Source organism: Antechinus flavipes, chromosome 4, assembly GCF_016432865.1.
Source record: "Antechinus flavipes isolate AdamAnt ecotype Samford, QLD, Australia chromosome 4, AdamAnt_v2, whole genome shotgun sequence".
NCBI lineage: Eukaryota > Metazoa > Chordata > Mammalia > Dasyuromorphia > Dasyuridae > Antechinus > Antechinus flavipes.
The window spans coordinates 179,743,094-179,762,312 of NC_067401.1; the positions used below are offsets into that span (position 1 = coordinate 179,743,094).

General features: G+C 34.0%; 1 protein-coding gene across 1 annotated transcript in view; it reads right to left on the bottom strand.

Moving 5' to 3' along the window:
* Positions 1–19,219, bottom strand: part of TBCD (tubulin folding cofactor D) — a 430,774-nt gene that overhangs the window by 364,699 nt on the left and 46,856 nt on the right. The gene's annotated exons all lie outside the window — the stretch shown is intronic.

Consider the following 19,219-nt stretch of genomic DNA (forward strand, 5'->3'; position numbering starts at 1 on the left):
AATATAGTTTTAAACTTTAAATTACAGCAAGATCTATTTTTAGCCATTGCAAAATTCTGATCCTAAAAAGCTTATCAAGAAAACAGTCCTCTATGTTGCAAGAAGTAAGAACAAATGATTTGAAAGGGAATCTTTAAAAAGCTTGCTTTCTATAAGAAAGCAAAGATAAACAAAAGGCAAATTAATTTGAATAAGTACAGAGCCTAGTTGAATAAATCAGCCAAATAAATTCTTAATATGAATATCTTCCTGATTTCTGAGTTTTCTTCTTTGTGGGGATTATTTCTCCATTTCTCTTACTGATGTAAACACCATTAATAAGTATCACACAGTGAGGCAAGAAAAAAAAATATGAAACAGGGGAAAGTAAAAACTTTACTGCCCCACTACCCCACAGAAAAGAACATGAGGCTTTTCTCCTTTCTGCCAGAGAACTGAAAATTGATCATTAAAATGAAGGTGGTGCCAGGCAAGAACCAAAGGACCTTTCTGGCTGAACAAGTTGTTGTATATAATTGTGATGGAATATTATTGTGCTTTAAGGAATGATGAGCAGGATGTTCCCAAAAAACATAGAAAGACTTATATGAACTGATACAATAAAATGAGCAGAACTAGGAAAACATTATTCACACTAACAGCAATATTGTATGATGATCTACTATGAATAATTTAGCTACTCTCAGGATTACAATGATCCAAGACAATTCTATAAGACTTAAAATGAAAGATGCTATCCCTCTCCAGAGAAAATTGATAGAGCCTGGACATGGTTACAAATTGCTTTCAAAAAGGCTAGAATAGCTCTATCAAAGGCATATTGGTGTACTTATTTTCCACAGCCCTTCCAATATTTGTTATTTTTCTCTTTTGTCACCTGTGCCAGTATGAAAGATGTAAGATGGAAGTTGCTTTAATTTGTATTTCTCTATTTCTCATTTACGGCATTTTAAAAAGTATTCTTGTTGATAGTATGGATTTCTTCCTTTGAAAACTGTCTATGGGAGCAGCTAAGTGGCACAGTGGATAGAGCATCATCCCTGGGATCAAAAAAGCCTAAATTCAAATCCCAGTCTCAGACACTGATTAGTTGTATGACCCTGGGCAAATCACTTAACTCTAATTCTCTCTCACACACATACAAAACAAAAGAAAGTAAACTGCTTATAAAATCATTTGAACATTAAGATGCTTAGTCTTATGAATTTGAATCAATTCCTTATATATCTTGGAAATGAGATCTTTATCTAAGAAACTACAAATTTTTTCTTCCAGTTACCTGTTTCCTTTCTCGTTTTAATAGCATTAGAATTGTTAATGAAAAAATATTAATCTTATCACATCAAAATTGTATTTTGAAAACATTAATTTTGCAAAATCAAAATTTTATTTTGTATGATCCTTCCTTATCACTTTAGTCTTGAATTCTTTCCCTATCCATACACCTAAAAGGTAATTTCCTCCTTAGTCCTCTAATTCATAGATAATCAAGAACATGTACTCAATTGCTTATCTTGATACATGGTTGACAGTATCAATATAAAACTCATTTTTGCCAAACTCACTGTCCAGTTTCTTTTGAGCTACTGCAATCTTGCTGTGCTCATAGAGCATAGCACTGTCTTTGATTGGGGCATGCTATGCTGGGCAGCCCTATGCCAAATTCTCTCATGTTTCACAATCAATTTCAAAGTTCTTTGGAGAGACCTTGCGAGTATACTTGTATTGCTTCTTCTGCTTAAAGCATAGTATTTTAATCACCCCAGCGTGGGGGACTCTAGAAAGCATGGTACGTTTTGTCACCCCAACTTGGGGGCTCTAGAAAGCAGGACACAATACTTTCTCTTGACAGGTGATCTTCAAAATCTTCCTAAGACAACTGAAATAGAAGTAATGTAGTTTCCTAGCACAGTACAGGTACAGTGTCCAGGGTTCACAAGCATACAACAATGAATATAGACTACAATTTGTTAGACAACCTACTAACTCTTATTTCCCACACTTTTCTTTGGAATCATCAAATCAACTTCATCATCTAAGTTTATAGCTCTAGATAATATACTGCCAAGGTAAGTGACTTAGAAACAGCATTCAAAATTTCTCTATTTGCTATAATCAATGGTTCCATATCTCAATGGGGCTGTGTTGGCTATAAAAAAATCTCTGTTTTCTTAATGTATCAGCCCAAAATTAGCACAAGAGGAAGAGAATCAATCTATATTTTTGCATCTTAACCTCAATGGCTACAATGAATATACAATCTGTGATTTTAAAAAAAGTTGTGGGGGACATCTGGGAGTCAGCTAGATAGTGCAGTGGATAGAGCACCAGCCCTGAAGTCAGTAAGATCTGAGTTCAAATGTGGTCTCAGATACTTAACATTTCCTAGCTGTGTGACTCTAGGCAAGTCACTTAATCCCTATTGCCTGGCGGGGGAAGGGGGGGGGGAGGGAGCCGTACCAACTCTTCTTTCATTTTAGTCATATCAAATAATTTGCCACTAGTGCAATAACTGATGCTGATTTTATCCTGATTGAAAGCAACTGACAATACAGAAACTAGACATTGACTCACACTTTAACACCCTATTATAACAAGATGAGGTCGAAATGGGTTCATGATCTAGACATAAAGAATGATATTATAAATAAATTAGAAGAACATAAGACTTTACTTTACTTTTTACTTTTGAGATCTGTGGAGGAGGAAGGAATCTATGACCAAAGAAGAACTAGAGATCATTACTGATCACAAAATAGATAACTTTGATTATATTAAGTTTTAAAGTTTTTGTACAAACAAAAATAATGCAGACAAGATTAGAAGGGAAGCAATAAACTGGGAAAACATTTTTACAGTCAAAGTTTCTGATAAAGGCCTCATTTCTAAAATACAGAGAGAATTCACTCAAATGTATAATACTTCAAACCATTCTCCAATTGATCAATGGTCAAAGGAAATGAACAAATTTCAGATGAAGAAACTGAAACTACTTGTAGTCATATGAAAAGGTATTCCAAATCACTATTGGCCAAAGAAATGCAAATTAAAACAACTCTGAGATACCACTACACAACTGTCAGATTGGCTAAGATGACAGGAAAAGATAATGACAAATGTTGGAGGGAATGTGGCAAAACTGGGACACTGATACATTGTTGGTGGAATTATCAAAGGATCCAACCATTCTAGAGAGCAATTTGGAACTATGCTCAAAAAGTTATCAAACTGTGCACACCCTTTGATCCAACAGTGTTTCTACTGGGATTATATCCCAAAGAGATCTTAAAAGAGGGAAAGGAACCCACATGTGCAAAAATGTTTGTGGCAGCCCTTTTTGTAGCGGCAAGAAACTAGAAATTGAGTGGATGCCCATCAATTGGAGAATGGCTGAATAAATTATAGTTTATGAATGTTATGGAATATCATTCTGTAAGAAACGACAACCAAGACGATTTCAGAGAAGCCTGAACAAACTTACACAGCAACAAGACTATATGACAATCAATTCTGATGGATATGGCTCTCTTCAATAATGAGATGATTCAAACCAGTGCCACTTGTTCAGTGACGAAGAGAACCACCCTTTAATCCTCAAGGTCAGGCCATTAGAAAGAAGAAACAAAGACATTAAGACACTCCTCCAAAAACAAAAGAAAGGGGGAGCCACGAGTAACCCTAGAGAACTTCTAAATTTAGTTCTCTATACCATTAATTTTTTAATCTTTGTTAAAGATGCACTGGCTCCAGCAGACAGGTTTTATAACCCACCAGAAGAGCAGTGTCCAGTGCGAGCAGCTCCACTATCTTTAGATAATCGCCAGATGACGTGGAGAGATCCAGAAAGTGGTGAATGGAAGGGACCAGATAGGTTAACTGCTTGAGGAAGAGCGTTTGCTTGTATCTCTACAGGTGGAGAAGGAATCAGATGAATGCCAATGAGTCACACTCGCCTTGTCCATCAGAGAGAAACAGAAAAAGAGAAAAACCTCAAAACAAAGGAGAAGATTTAAGAAACATCTGACACTGAAAGAGCATGGCTGACAATGAGACTGTTAAAAGAACTTTTAAAATCTTCAGGAATCATTGGATTTTCTAACACAAGATGAGACTGTTTTAGTTCTTGAAAAACCAGCAAGAATCATTGGATTCCTTGAAATGAAAAATTGTTGAGACTATTGCAGTACTTCAGAGCTTACAGGAATTATTGGATTCCTGGTGTGGACCACAACATAGCATTTCTACTGTCTCTGTTGTTGTTTGCTTGCATTTGTTTTCTTTCTCAGTTTTTTTTCCTTCCTTCTTGATCTGATTTTTCTTGTGCAACAAGATAACTGTGTAAATATGTAAACATATATTGGATTTAACATATATTTTAACATATTTAACATGTATTGGACTACCTGCCAGCTAGGGGAGAGGGTGGAGGGAAGGAGGGGAAAATTTGGAACAAAAGGTTTTGCAAGGTTTAATGTTGAAAAATTATCCAAGCATATGTTTTATAAATAAAAATCTTTAATAAAAAAAATAAAAAAGAAAGCAACTGACAACATTGCTGAAAACACCATATTAAAAACCACAGAACCAAGCACATAGCTCTGCTTAACAAATACAAAATAATTTTGAGAGAGGGAGGTGCTAGCAACTGAGCAAATTTTTAAAGTTCTCATTTTTTAAGTGTACCATGAACTAAGCTTTTAGAGAAAGTAGGAATTACACAAGGCAGTGTTATAGAGAGAATATATTCTAAATATGGGAGAGTACCCTCACCAAAGATACAGTGATTTGAGATAGAATACTATATGCACAGAATAGCAAGTAAGTCAATTTGGTTGAAACATAGAGTGAATAAAGGAAAGAATTCCCCTTATGATGGTTAAGGGAATAGATATAATTTTTAAAGGTATTTATATTTTATAAAACATTGAGTATCCTTAAATATTATAAGCCTTAGTTAAAATAAGATTTATAAACTTTTAGAAGGGATATCTTAGAGATTATCAATTTTGATTCTCTCATTTTACAGACAAGAAAATGAACTACAAGGCAAAGTACTTCGACCCAAGTCACCCAATGAGTTGTTATTAGAGCCAGGTCCCTTCACTCTCAATCCAAATCATTATATTACTTCTTCCTTCCAAGCACCTGAATTGTAAACTGAAGTGAGACCAAAATTAAAAAAAAAAATTATAGGCAAAGATGAGACTAAGAGCTTTCTTTTTTGCCTGCAAAAGGGAATGACATATAATAAAGTTTAAAGGGAGTTGGAGAATCAACTTTGAAATTATCTTTTAATCACAATTCAATAATGTAAGTCATTAGGCAAAGGGGATTTAAAAAAATAATAATAATGCAATGCTGTCTTCAAGGAAATTTTGTTCCACCTAGAGGAAACAACATATAACTAACTAGATAAGTCAATATAAAGTAATTTGAGAAAGGAGAGAATGCTAATGGAAAGTCAAGGAATGATTTATTGATACCATCAATAAAGAGATGGTACCTAAGCTAAATATGAAAGAAGCACTAAGTCTCTGACAGATAATATTCTAGGAATGAAGTATAGTTTACAGAGGATAATATAACATGGGAAGAAAAGGAAATAAACATTTCTATAGCATCTGTTATATTCCAGGTATTGTGCTAAGTAATTTACAAATGTTTTCTCACTTAATTCTCCAACAATCCTGAGACTCTCAAAGTCAGCAAATGTCTCAAAGATCACCTAGCCTAAAACATATCTAAAAAGAAATCTCTTCTACAAGATCCTGACAAATGTTCATTAAATCTTTGCTTGAACACTTCAAGTGAGCGGAGAATGTACCATTAAGAAAGTCCATTCCACTTTTGAAAAGCTTTTTAAGTTTTTCCTTAAATTGAGCTCAAATAGGATTCTCAGAACTTTTTATTACTTTTCCTATTTCTGACCTCGTACCAAGAAAAAATGACAAATTCCTTTTCTACATGAAGATCAGCTATTATTATGACTTGTTAAGTCTTCTCTTCTGAAAGCTAAATACCTTTAGTTTCTTTGATAGATCCTCAAATTTCATGATCTCAAGCCTTTCAAGATGCTAGTTACTTTTCAGCTTTTCTGAAACATGGTTACCAAAACAAAGCATAACACTAAAGATATGGTCTGTGCAGGACAAATACAACAAGATTACTACCTTCTCCATCTAGAATACTAAAACTCTTTAAATGCTATCTCAAACTTCATTAGATTATCTTGTTACAATAAACTGAGCTTGCATTCATCTAAAACATGCAGATTTTTTCAGATATAATGCTATCTTGCCATGTGTGCCCTCTTTTCAGTTTTATTTACTACCTATGTGATACCTTGGAAGAAACAAGGAAATAGAGCTTTAAACAAGAATTGAGGTGGCAAGAACTGTGCTTTAATAAAGTAGACAATTTTGGTAGCTATGTGGAGAATGCTTTAGAAAGGAGAGAAAATTGAAAACTAATAAAATAGCTGAAACAAGTAGGAAAAGGTTTTATGGCTGGAAAGAAGAGGCTGAAAGGAAGAGATGCAGTGGAAGATCAGTGACCATTGATTAGCTGATGGGATGGAGAAGGACTTTAAGATAATAAGCATGAATGACTGAAAAAGAGGTAGTTACTAAGAGAAATTGGAAATTTTTAAAAAGGGGAAAGTTTTAGGGAGGAATGATAAGTTCAGTGTGGGACATGATTAGGATGAACTCACAAGAACTCTAGGCAATAATGTCCAACAAGGAATTGGAAATAAGTGACTAATTAGTATAGATTTGATCACTAAAATCACAGAAGCCAATGAGTTTGCCAAGAGGGAAAATATGTTAAAAAAAAAAGAAAAGAAAAAGAGAAAGAAAGAAAAAGAGAAAGAAAGAAAGAAAGAAAGAAAGAAAGAAAGAAGAAAGAAAGAAAGAAAGAAAGAAAGAAAGAAAAAAGAAAAGAAAGAAAGAAAGAAAGAAAGAAAGAAAGAAAGAAAGAAAGAAAGAAGAGAAGAGAAGAGAAGAGAAGAAAGAGAAGAGAAGAGAAGAGAAGAGAAGAGAAGAGAAGAGAAGAGAAGAGAAGAGAAGAGAAAAAAAGACACTTCAGGACAGAGCTGTGGACAATAGCCACACTTAGTGGAGGAAGACAGATAATGAACTACAAAGGACAATGAGCAGGATAGATAGATAAGTAAAGAGAAGAACCAGAAAAGCAGAGTCACTCAAGTCAAGGAAGAAAAAAATACCTAGAGAAAAGTAGTAGTCAGTGTCAGGTTATGCACCAACTCTCCTTCCATTTTAGTCATTTCAAGTTAAATATTTTACCAATAATGCAATAATTGATGCTGTTTAAGAAGAATTTACAGATTGAAAAAATGGCCTTGGATATAGCTCTCAAGTAACCTTCCACAAAAAAAGTTCAAATACAATGGTTGGTTCAGAAGTAATATGGTATGTGATCAAGAAGTAGGGTAGTAAATAAAGACAGCAAATGTTAATGATTCTTCCTAGGATTTTGAAGAGATGGTAGTGGGAAACCCAAACATTTTTATAGGTAGCAGTTAAGGAACCAAAAGATCAGGGGGAAAGGATTAGGGAAATATTAAAAATAAGAAAAAAATAAGGAATGATCCATAGGGAAAGCTCCTATGGGTAGGAGTAGGGAGAAGATCAAGGGAGAAGAATTAACAAATAATAACAAAGAGATAAAGAAACAGTGAAGATATAGAGAGTTTTGGAAGTTTAGGCAGGGAGTAAGGGAGAGATGGAATATAAGAAAACACAATGTATAAATGTATAAATCAGATGCACTACTTAATGCATCCTATGATGTGCTACATTTAAGGAGCTTCTTTAGTCCAAAGAGTGATCCTTCAAACAACTCATGAGAGGTTCTAGTCAGCATACTGACAGATACAACATAAACCATCTGTAAAAAACAGTCCTCTCAAACCCTTGGTGGCAACTGTTTAGGGAAAATTTCCTTAGACTCTAGGAAAAAGTGACTCATGTGACTCCATAACAACTTAGACTAATTTTAAAATGGCAATTATAAGCTTTAAAGGGAATGTCATCTACTGCCACCGATTGGATCTTTTAAAATTCATCATAAGAAAAATACATTGGAATACTTAAAGGAAAAAAGAGTCTAGAGTCTAGCTTTTTACCTAATCAACTGGAATCTAGTTTGCAAGAAAAAAAAAAAAATCAGCAAAAATTCACACAACAAATGGAATAAACATTAACATTCTCTTCATTCATATCTTTCTTTTTCAATCTTTCTTTTAGGATCGCAGATTTAGAAGTAAAAGGGACATGAGAATATCTCTCAATTTTCAAAAGACAAACTGAAACCCAAAAAGCTTAAGTGATTTGTCCAAAACAACAACATGAGACTGAAAAAAGCAAAGGCATTGTGGTCAGGTAAATGATAACTGAGATCTGTCCTTTTGGGGATGAGCTGTAATCACATTTTCAGTACTGTAACATATACTCTCCAAAATGACACAAGAATATTATTCAATCAGAGATTGATAGGAGCTCAAAGAAGTGATGTTAGCTGTTTCTGTTAGTGTTATTTTACAGAGAACATATAAGATATCCCTGTCCTTTAACAGTTTTCCATATCTAAGACAATAACAATATTCTAAAAATTTGATCTTTACATTTGATTTTGTTAATGTTAAAAAGATGATCAGAATAAATTTCTTTTTGATGAATCCTTTTGATGATTCTTTTGAATGAAATCAAGTTGTTAGATTAGTAGAAAGGAAGAGGGAAAGTGTTCTCTACCTGAATATGTCTGGACATGATTCTCAATATATTAATGATGGAACATATCATAACCATTTTCTATCCTCCCACACCTACTTCCCATTGCACAAATTTCACAAGCAAGAATAAAGAGAATGTTTTACAGTTGAGCCTGTCATGCTGGTTTTTATACTACTATGTCAGGAGAGAAAGGAAAATGTAATTATTTCTAAATCTAAAAAGACTACCTAGGAAAAGTTAATTTTCTCTTACACATTATTCATTACACAGGTTATAAAACTAAAATTTAGTAAATTTCTAGATTTTCATCACATGAAACCTGATCTTGAAAACAGAACTAGCTAGGCTCAAGAAAAAGAAAATGAATGAGTCATCAATATTTTCTTTTATAATATTAACAGTCACATGTTTTCTTAACTAATATTACATGTTTAATCTATGACCAAAAAATAGATATAGTTCTATAAATACCTATAGTCCTAAGATCACTTATGTAAATAGTACAAATAGAATATATTATTTTAAATAGTACCTATTTATTAATAAATGTACATTAAAAAAGCCTAAAGTGATAAATTTAATACCAAAACTTTATAACAAGATAAAAAGATTATTTCACTTATGTATTTTACATAAACTTTCAAGTAGTCACATGTCTCAATAACCCAGTCCTAGAAGTTATAGCATAATCCTGCTCTTGTAAACAAACATCCAGATCCAGATGTTTCATCATGTTCCAGGAGTCTTCTCACTTTGAAAGATACTTCAACTCAAACAACTTTCTCATTCGGAATATCCTTTTGCCCCTGTTGCTGACTTCTCTGATTGGTGAATTCCTCTCGGAACATCTTTTTTGGAAAAGAGCCCAGACTAGCCATGCTTATTCCTTCATGCTTCTCCTCCTCCTTCTGTCTCTGCTTTTACTTTTAGGCTCCCTTTAATGTGCTGTGCCTCCTCCCTTCCCTGCCCCCCCCCCCCCAACAAAAAGTAAGCTCCCTGAGGTTAGGAAATGCCATTCTTTTGACTTGCATTTACATTCCCAACAATTTAGAATAGTGCCTGGCACATAGTAAATGCTTAATAAATGCCTGTTGATTTGGTTTGACTTGGGGTATTCTGCTCATCTTGTTTTTGCTTGACTTCTCGATCATATACATCTCTTTTTGTAAACTAAAAGCTTAGCAAAGTATCCAGCATATAATAGAAGGACTTAATAAATGTTTAATGATTGACTGTTATACCTGATAACTGGGAATTGATATAGCAATGTCAATGATTTATTGAAGGAAAACTTCAAGCATACTAGTTAACTCCAGCAGCTACATATGTCCCCCATCCAAATGTCCTTCACTTTGTTTACAAGGGCACTACTCAAGGTTAAGCTAAGCTAAATCCGACAGATATCTAGAGAGCACTATATTTGATTTGGATCAAAAAAAGTATGATGCCAGTCTCCAGGTCTTTTTCAGGATCTGGGACTTAATCGTATAGAAAGAGCTTTCCCAAAAAAGGCTAACGCAATCTTGGACTGCATTATGAGGCACACATTTTTAAGAACTAAGGAAATGATAGTCTTACTGTTCTCATCATACCTTATGGGGAGTATTGTCTTATGTTTTGGATTTTAACAAGTTGGCACTAATTTAACTAACTGGTTTAAGAAGGGCACTAATAAACCGACGATTCTCTATAAGAAACCAATCAGGATGGTGGAGGGCCTTAAATCTATGTCATGAGGATCAGTTTTAACTGATTTGAACAAGGCATAAATAAACCTCCAAATTAAAAACCTGGAATGAGATGGATTTATAAAAGAAGTCCTCAAATACTAAAAGAACAATGGATTCTTATACACAAATTTTGCCAAATTGAGAGAAGTGGGGAAAAGAGCTGCCAAATTATTAAAATGATAAAAATATAGTCTTGGTATCTAAATCAAGAAAAGATAAAACTGAGAAAGATACAGATTAATATCCCCAAAAAATATTGTTGCTAAAATTTTAAATAATATTCTAGCAGGGGCTACAGCCAAATGTCAAAAAATATGACTAAATTGGATTTATGCAAAGAATAAAGGATAAGTTCAGTACTAAGAATACTTTAACCATATTATAACAAGAATCACTAAAATCATATGATTTTATCAATAAATTAAAAAAAGCTTTTCATAGAATACATTAAACTTTGTAAAAACATACACAAACACACTAACATGGGAATTAATGGATATTTCTTTAATATGATAAGAAAAAAAAGGAGAAATTTTATTTATAGTACCTGAAGTATATAATATTTGAAAGTCTACTTACCAACAAATATTTTGTGAATACAGTTACAAATCATTCATTGATGACAGATCTAAGTTAACTAAAGAAATATTAATTGCTCATGAATATGTCATAAAAATGACAATACTAACAAATTAATTTACTTATTCAATGCCATACCAATGACACTACTAAAAAGCTGTAGAATATAGAGTATATAAAGTTAAAGAACTTTAAAAATAATAAAAATCCAAATGAAGGTAGAAAAGTTGAAGAATCTCAAGAGAAAAAAGGTGAAAAAAGAATTGCAAGAGAAATAATGTAAAAAATTGAGAAAGAATGGGAGCTGTGAAGAAATGGGCCAGGCTTTCTAGAAAATACATAAATTCCCTAAACTATGCACATGAAGGTGGAGCCAAAACAGCATATTAAAGCAGAAACTCACTTGAATCCTTCCAAATTCACTACTAAACAACTATAAAATAACACCTCAAAATTAGTTCTAGAGTGGCAAAACTACCAAAACAATGGGGTGAAGCAATTTTGTAGTCCAAGACAACTTAGAAAGTTAGTTAAGGTCTGTCTTACTTGGGTAAAAGAAGAGCATAGTCCAGTTAGGCAAGTCAGCAGTGGGCTATGCCAGCAGGCCAGCAGCAAGGCCTCAAACCTCAATTCCTCCAACACAGCAGGCCAAATGCTAGGTTACACAGGATAGAGCCTGGCCCTCAGTACAGCAGGCCAACAGTAAGGCCCTGAACCTCGCCTCCCTACAAAGTAAAATAGTGGCTAAGTGTTCCATGCTTGGTAAAGCAGGTCAGTAGTAAGACCCTGTGGTCCCTGCATAATGTTAGTGACAAAGCCCCATGCCCAGATAGAACAAGCCAGAGAACAAGCAGCACAGCAGCCCAATGGAGAGGGCCCTGCCAATGGAACAAGAAGCTTCAGCAGCACCCTCTCCACTCTAGGAGAGAGCCTAACTTTAAAATAAAATTAAAGGTCACCAGCTTTTGCGATAAGAATTCACTGTTTGAGATTACAAGGGAAGCAACAAACTGGGAAAACATCTTCACAGTTAAAGGTTCTGATAAAGGCCTCATTTCCAAAATATAGAGAGAACTGACTCAAATTTATAAGAAATCAAGCCATTCTCCAATTGATAAATGGTCAAAGGATATGAACAGACAATTTTCAGAGGATGAAATTGAAACTATTACCACTCATATGAAAGAGTGTTCCAAACCACTATTGATCAGAGAAATGCAAATTAAGACAACTCTGAGATACCACTACATACCTGTCAGATTGGCTAAAATGACAGGAAAAAATAATGGTGAATGTTGGAGGGGATGCGGGAAAACTGGGACACTAATGCATTGTTGGTGGAGTTGTGAACGAATCCAACCATTCTGGAGAGCAATCTGGAATTATGCCCAAAAAATTATCAAATTGTGCATACCCTTTGATCCAGCAGTGCTTCTATTGGGCTTATATCCCAAAGAAATACTAAAGAAGGGAAAGGGACCTGTATGTGCCAAAATGTTTGTAGCAGCCCTATTTGTAGTGGCTAGAAACTGGAAAATGAATGGATGCCCATCAATTAGAGAATGGCTGGGTAAATTGTAGTATATGAATGTTATGGAATATTATTGTTCTGTAAGAAATGACCAGCAGGATGAATACAGAGAGGACTGGCGAGACTTACATGAACTGATGCTAAGTGAAATGAGCAGAACCAGGAGATCATTATACACTTCGACAACGATATTGTATGAGGACATATTTTGATGGAAGTGGATTTCTTTGACAAAGAGACCTAACTGAGTTTCAATTGATAAATGACGGACAAAAGCAGCTACACCCAAAGAAAGAACACTGGGAAACGAATGTGAACTATCTGCATTTTTGTTTTTCTTCCCGGGTTATTTATACCTTCTGAATCCAATTCTCCCTATGCAACAAGAGAACTGTTCGGTTCTGCAAACATATTTTGTATCTAGGATATACTGCAACATATCCAATATATAAAGGACTGCTTGCCATCTAGGGGAGGGGAAAAAAATTGGAACAGAAACGAGTGCAAAGGATAATGTTGTAAAAAAAAAAAAAATACCCTGGCATGGATTCTGTCAATATAAAGTAATTATTAAATAAAAATTTAATAAAAAAAAATTCACTGTTTGACAAAAACTGCTGGGAAAATTGGAAATTAGTATGGCAGAAACTAGACATTGACCCACACTTAACACCGTACACCAAGATAAGGTCAAAATGGGTTCATGATCTAGGAATAAAAAATGAGATTATAAATAAATTAGAGGAACATAGGATAGTTTACCTCTTAGACCTGTGGAGGAGGAAGGAATTTGTAAACAAAGAACTAGAGAACACTGAGAATACTGAGAACAAAATAGAAAATTTTGATTATATCAAATTGAAAAGTTTTTGTACAAACAAAACTAATGCAAACAAGATTAAAAGGAAACAATAAACTGGGAAAATATTTTTACAGTCAAAGGTTCTGATAAAGGCCTCATTTCCAAAATATACAGAGAACTGACTCTAATTTATAAGAAATCAAGCCATTCTCCAATTGATAAATGGTCAAAGAATATGAACAGACAATTTTCAAATGAAAAAATTGAAACTATTTCTAGCCATATGAAAAGATGCTCCAAATCATTATTAATCAGAGAAATGCAAATTAAGACTCCTCTGAGATACCACTACACATCTGTCAGATTGGCTAGGATGACAAGAAAAGATAATGCTGAATGTTGGAAGGGATGTGGGAAAACTGGGACACTGATACATTGTTGGTGGAACTGTCAAAGGATCCAACCATTCTAGAGAGCAATTTGGAACTATGCTCAAAAAATTATCAAACTGTGCATACCCTTTGATTTAGCAGTGTTACTACTGGGCTTATATCCCAAAGAGATCTTAAAGAAGGGAAAGGGACCTGTATGTGCAAGAATGTTTGTGGCAGCCCTCTTTGTAGTGGTCAGAAACTGGGAACTGAGTGGATCCCCATCAATTAGAGAATAGCTGAATAAATTGTGGTATATGAATGTTATGGAATATTATTGTTCAGTAAGAAATGACCAACAGGATGATTTCAGAAAGGCCTGGAGAGACTTACATGAACTGATGCTGAGTGAAATGAGCAGGACCAGGAGGTCATTATATACTCCAACAACAATATTATATGATGATCAATTCTGATAGAAGTGGCTCTCTTGAACAATGAGATGAACCAAATCAGTTCCATTTGTTCAATAATGAATAGAACCAGCTACACCCAACTAAAGAACTCTTGAGAAATGAGTGTAAACCACCACATAGCATTTCCACTCCCTCTGTGTCCACCTGCACTTTTAATTTCCTTCACAATAATAATTGTGAAATAATTGTACATTATTTCAAAGTCCATTTCTTCTTGTGCAGCAAAATAACTGTAGGGATATATATACATATATTGTATTTAACATATACTTTAACATATGTATTGTTCAACCATGTATTGATCAACCTGCCATTTTGGAGAGGTGGAAGGAGGGGAAAAACTGGAACAAAAGATTTTTCCATTGTCAATGCTGAAAAATTACCCATGCATATATCTTGTAAATAAAAAGTTATAATAAAAAAAATTAAATTAATAAAATTAAAGGTCTAGAAAAAAGTTGGAAAATGAGTTTAAAAAAAAAAAAAAAGCAGAGGAACCTGACCATAAAAAGTTACTATGGTGATTGGAAAGATCAAAACACAAACTAGGAAGAGAAACACATATGTGAAGCCTCAAAGAAAAATGTGAGTTAATCTGAAATGCAAAAAAAAAAAAAAAAAAAAAAAAAAAACCTAGAAAAGCTCAAAAAGGATTTTAAAAACTTAATAAGAGAAGTAGAAGAAAAATTGAGGAAAGAAATAAGTAATGCAAGAGAATCATGGAAAAAAAAAGTCAACAACTTAGTAAAGATGTATTAAAATATGGCGGGGGGGGAAGAAGATACATTGAAAAATGGGGGAAAAAATGTCCAAAAATTCACTGAAAAAACAAGTCTTTAACAAGTAGAACTGGCAGAAATGAAAAGCAGGTACAAAAGAAAATAATTCCTTAAAAATTAGAACTGGGTAGTGATAACTAATAGTTTTATGAAATATAAAGAAACAAATCAAATAAAATTAAAAGAATGACTTCAAAAAAGAGATTGCATGGCAGAATTAAACAGATAGTACTGCCTTAGGCCAAATATAACATCTACAAAAACTGTATGAGTCTTCTTGCTTTTTCAGTTCCTTTGCTGAATAATTTTTGCTTTTGACCTTTGAATGAGCAGAAACATACCTGTACTCAATATCTACATGCTATACATAATTATATAATATAATAATCCAAACTTATATAATGCAGTTCTCTCTGCAGAGTATCTATATTTTGTGTCATTTTCCAGTTTTCTTTCTTTCAATTTCTAATCCATTCATTCATATCTTCGGTGACAAGTTCAATATCTATGAATATAATGCATTTATCCACATTTTGAGTTTTCACTTGCTCAATCCCTCTGGATTCTAATAATGTAACTTCCAATGTTATTATTGGTTTGTCTGTTGTCTATACTATATACAATTCATGTTTAAAAAATAATCAACTTAGGGGCAGCAAGGTAGCGCAGTGGATAGAGCACTATCACTATTTCAGGAGGACCTGAATTCCAATCTGATCTCAGACACTTAACACGTCCCAGCTGTTGTGACCCTGGGAAAGCCAACTTAACCCCAATTGCCTCAGAAAAAAAAAAAAAGTCAACTTTATGCCCATGTGGAAGTTAGCAAAGTACTCAGATAATGGAAAAAAAGTAAAAACAACCATTCTACTCAAGCAGGAGTCAGAGAGCCTAGCTCTTGCTATTCAGGAGCTAAATCTAAATCATTAGAACAAAAATTCCTGTAAGAATAAAAAATAAGTCCCGATCAACTGCAAAGAAGAGACACCTCTCTCCCCCTCCTCCCCCCGCCCTGGGAGGTGGGGGGTATGGAGAAGGACTTTCCTTTTTTTTCCCTCCAAAACTTTTGAGTTTATTTTTTTCCTATTTTACTTATCTTCTAATTATTTATGTTATCCTTTTACAAAGCTGAGCATAAACCCACTGAGAGCAGAAGGAGCAATATCAAGGTTTGGACACACACATTTATACACAGTGTGAAGCAGAAATCTAGCAAATCCAAAAAAAGAAAAAAAAAAAAAAAGGAGGGACGGGAGCAATTATAATAGGGATAATAAAGGAAGGAATAGCCACAGGCTAAACAAACTTAATTGGTATTAAAAAGAAAATAAAGAACTAAAATTCAAGGGGAATTGGAGGTCATGCCATTGTGGAATTATTAAGGTAATGGAATATTACTGTCCCATGAGAAATAGCAAAAAAGAATTTCAGAGAATTCTAAATAGTATGAATTGGCACACCGAGAAATGGGTAGAACCAACATAACAATTTATGCAGAGAACTATATTTATACATAAGAACTCAGATAAATAAGATGGCTAATACTATGCCCTGAGACCTTTATAAAGCATTTTACCTGCCTCCTGGAGGGGGAAAAAAAGAATATATGTAAAATACAAAAAGAAACATACATTTTGAGGAATGACCACTATTTGGATCCCTGACTATGTTTATGTATTACACATGCTTTTTTCCCTCTTTCACTTAACTGGGGAGGAGGTAAAAACAATAATGACCAAAAAACAAGGACCACTGAAATATATATATTTTTTAATGCAGAAAAGTGAACAGAAGAAAGTTCAGAAGAAAGTACATATAAACAGGATTATTTTGAAAATAACAAAGTGTATATATATTTGTGTGTATCAATATATGTCTATATTTTCATATATACTTTTAAAGCAAGTGGTATAATACAGATTTATCATTTCAAAGAGAATATTCTTTTTATGTTCTGCTACATATATGAAAATAATGCTTTTTTTAATGTTTCTGTTCAAAACAAATTTCTTTTCAAAAAAAGAAAAAAATATATTTTTCAGCTACCCTAAAAGAAAAAGGATGCTAGACTGCTCAAAATTTTTTTAATCAATTACTTTAAAAATGAAAGCAGGCTCATCAAATTTATAGATAACAAAATGAGAAGAAATAGCTAACATAGAGTTGAGATCCAAAAGGAGCTTAGTCTAGAACACTGGGCTGAATTGAATAAGATGGCACAGGGAATAAATATTAAGTATTATATCTGGCTACAGTTGTTATATGGAAGTATAATTAGATTTGGTCTCTTTGGACTAACAGAAAGCAGAGCCAGGAGTAATACATGGAAACTGCAAAGAAACAAATTAAGGCAAAGTATCAGGAAAAATTTCCTAACAATTTTTACTGTTCATTCAGTTATATATTTAGTATGTGTGTTTTATGACCCTACGGAAGATGGCACACCAATACTGTCCATATGTTTTTCTTGGCAAAGATACTGTAGTTATTTCTCATTTCTTTCTCCAGTGGAATAGAGCTCTGTCTATTGGGCTATCTCACTGCCTTTAGAGCTATACAAAAATAGAATGGACTGCCTGGAAATGTAGCAGGTTCTTTCTCTTTGGAGATCTTTAAACAGAGATCAGATGACTTCTATAATGGGCTGAGGCTCGAGTTGATGCACTGAGGTCCCAAGCACGTGAGGTTAAATAGTAATTGGACCATACTCTATTAATATATAAGCTTGGAGAAAGAATGGCCCCCGCCCACTCTTTGTGCAAGTCCTGATGTGTTGTATAGGAAATGACAATTTTGGTGGAGGCAGGGGAGTGGAAAGGGAAGCGGAAAAGAGAGAATGCTGGCTGGCATCTTGTCACAGCTGCTCACATTGACCATCCTTCACCTCCAATCCCCCTCTGCTAGCTGGCTTCCTGTCTGCCCACATTGCTATCGCAATCCTTCTCAAGCTCCATGATTCTGCAATTCCAATTCTAAGCGATGACAAACTCGCAGACAAAGAAAGTGGCATTTCTTTTATTCACATCTTTTAAAAGAAGCAACATTTAATCACTATAATCACTCATAGAATGAGACAGAACACAGAAACTCATGCCTCAACTCTGTAGCATCTCCCACCCACATGGGCAGAAAGAAAGATGAGCAATGAGGTCAGGCTCTTGTCCAAGTTTAATAGCTAAGAGCTAACACACTATTGTTTATTTATTTTTTAAGGTTCAGAAGATCAAGTCCTCTTTTTTGTTTCCTTAAATATTACATCTTGGCAGAACAATCTCTCTTGAAAATTTTCCAGCTGAATCACAAAAATTGACACAAATCTGTACAGAGATGAAAAGAAAGCCAGAGAGAATGATGCATTTGAAGATAAATGGGACTAAAAAGTGAAAAAATGAAAAGACATTTTTTAAAATATGAAGGAAAAATTAGATTTTTAAAAAAATGCTTGTTTGTACTCATAAAGATAATGATGTCCATTTTCTAATACAATATTACTGGGAAAAGAGTGATCATCATATAGTAGCAAATTACAATCACAGTATTACACTGCATTACTTTCCTCAGGGAAATGTCTGTTGTATAAAATAAAATTTATCAAGAAAATTAATTATCACAACGTCTCAATTTACCAAGCAGAAGTGGGTAAATAAACATTTATTAAGTGCCTATAATATGCCAAGCACCATCCCAAGTACTATAGACACTGTGCTGCTAATGTAAGAAAGAAATCAATCTAAATAGAAACATCATAATTTAAAGATCACAGGAAGTGGAATCAGGAAACCTAGTTCTGTTATGCATTATTTATGTAACCTGAAGGAGGTCACAATTTCTCTTGGACCTCAGTTTCCTTATATATAAAACTAGGAAATTCTAGCATAGTGTCTACACATTTAATCGACAATAAATAATGGTTGAATGAATGATAAATGATGGTCACCTAGTTTTGTTGTTGTAGAAAATAATATGGTATAGGGTGCAAAGAAAATTAATATCTTAGTAATCACCTAAAACTACCACACCTTCCAAATGTCTGCTCTATCACCCAAGCTTGGTCTTCCTGAAATGTGCAAATCAGCTTCACTTTTCTAGGGCATGTTCTCTAAGCTTTGTAAATTATGGGCTGACCTGGTTTCCCAGCAGCTAAACAAGTTTACCCTGCTGCCAAGCAGGAGTTGCTTGTTTGTGGCTACCTTAAAGC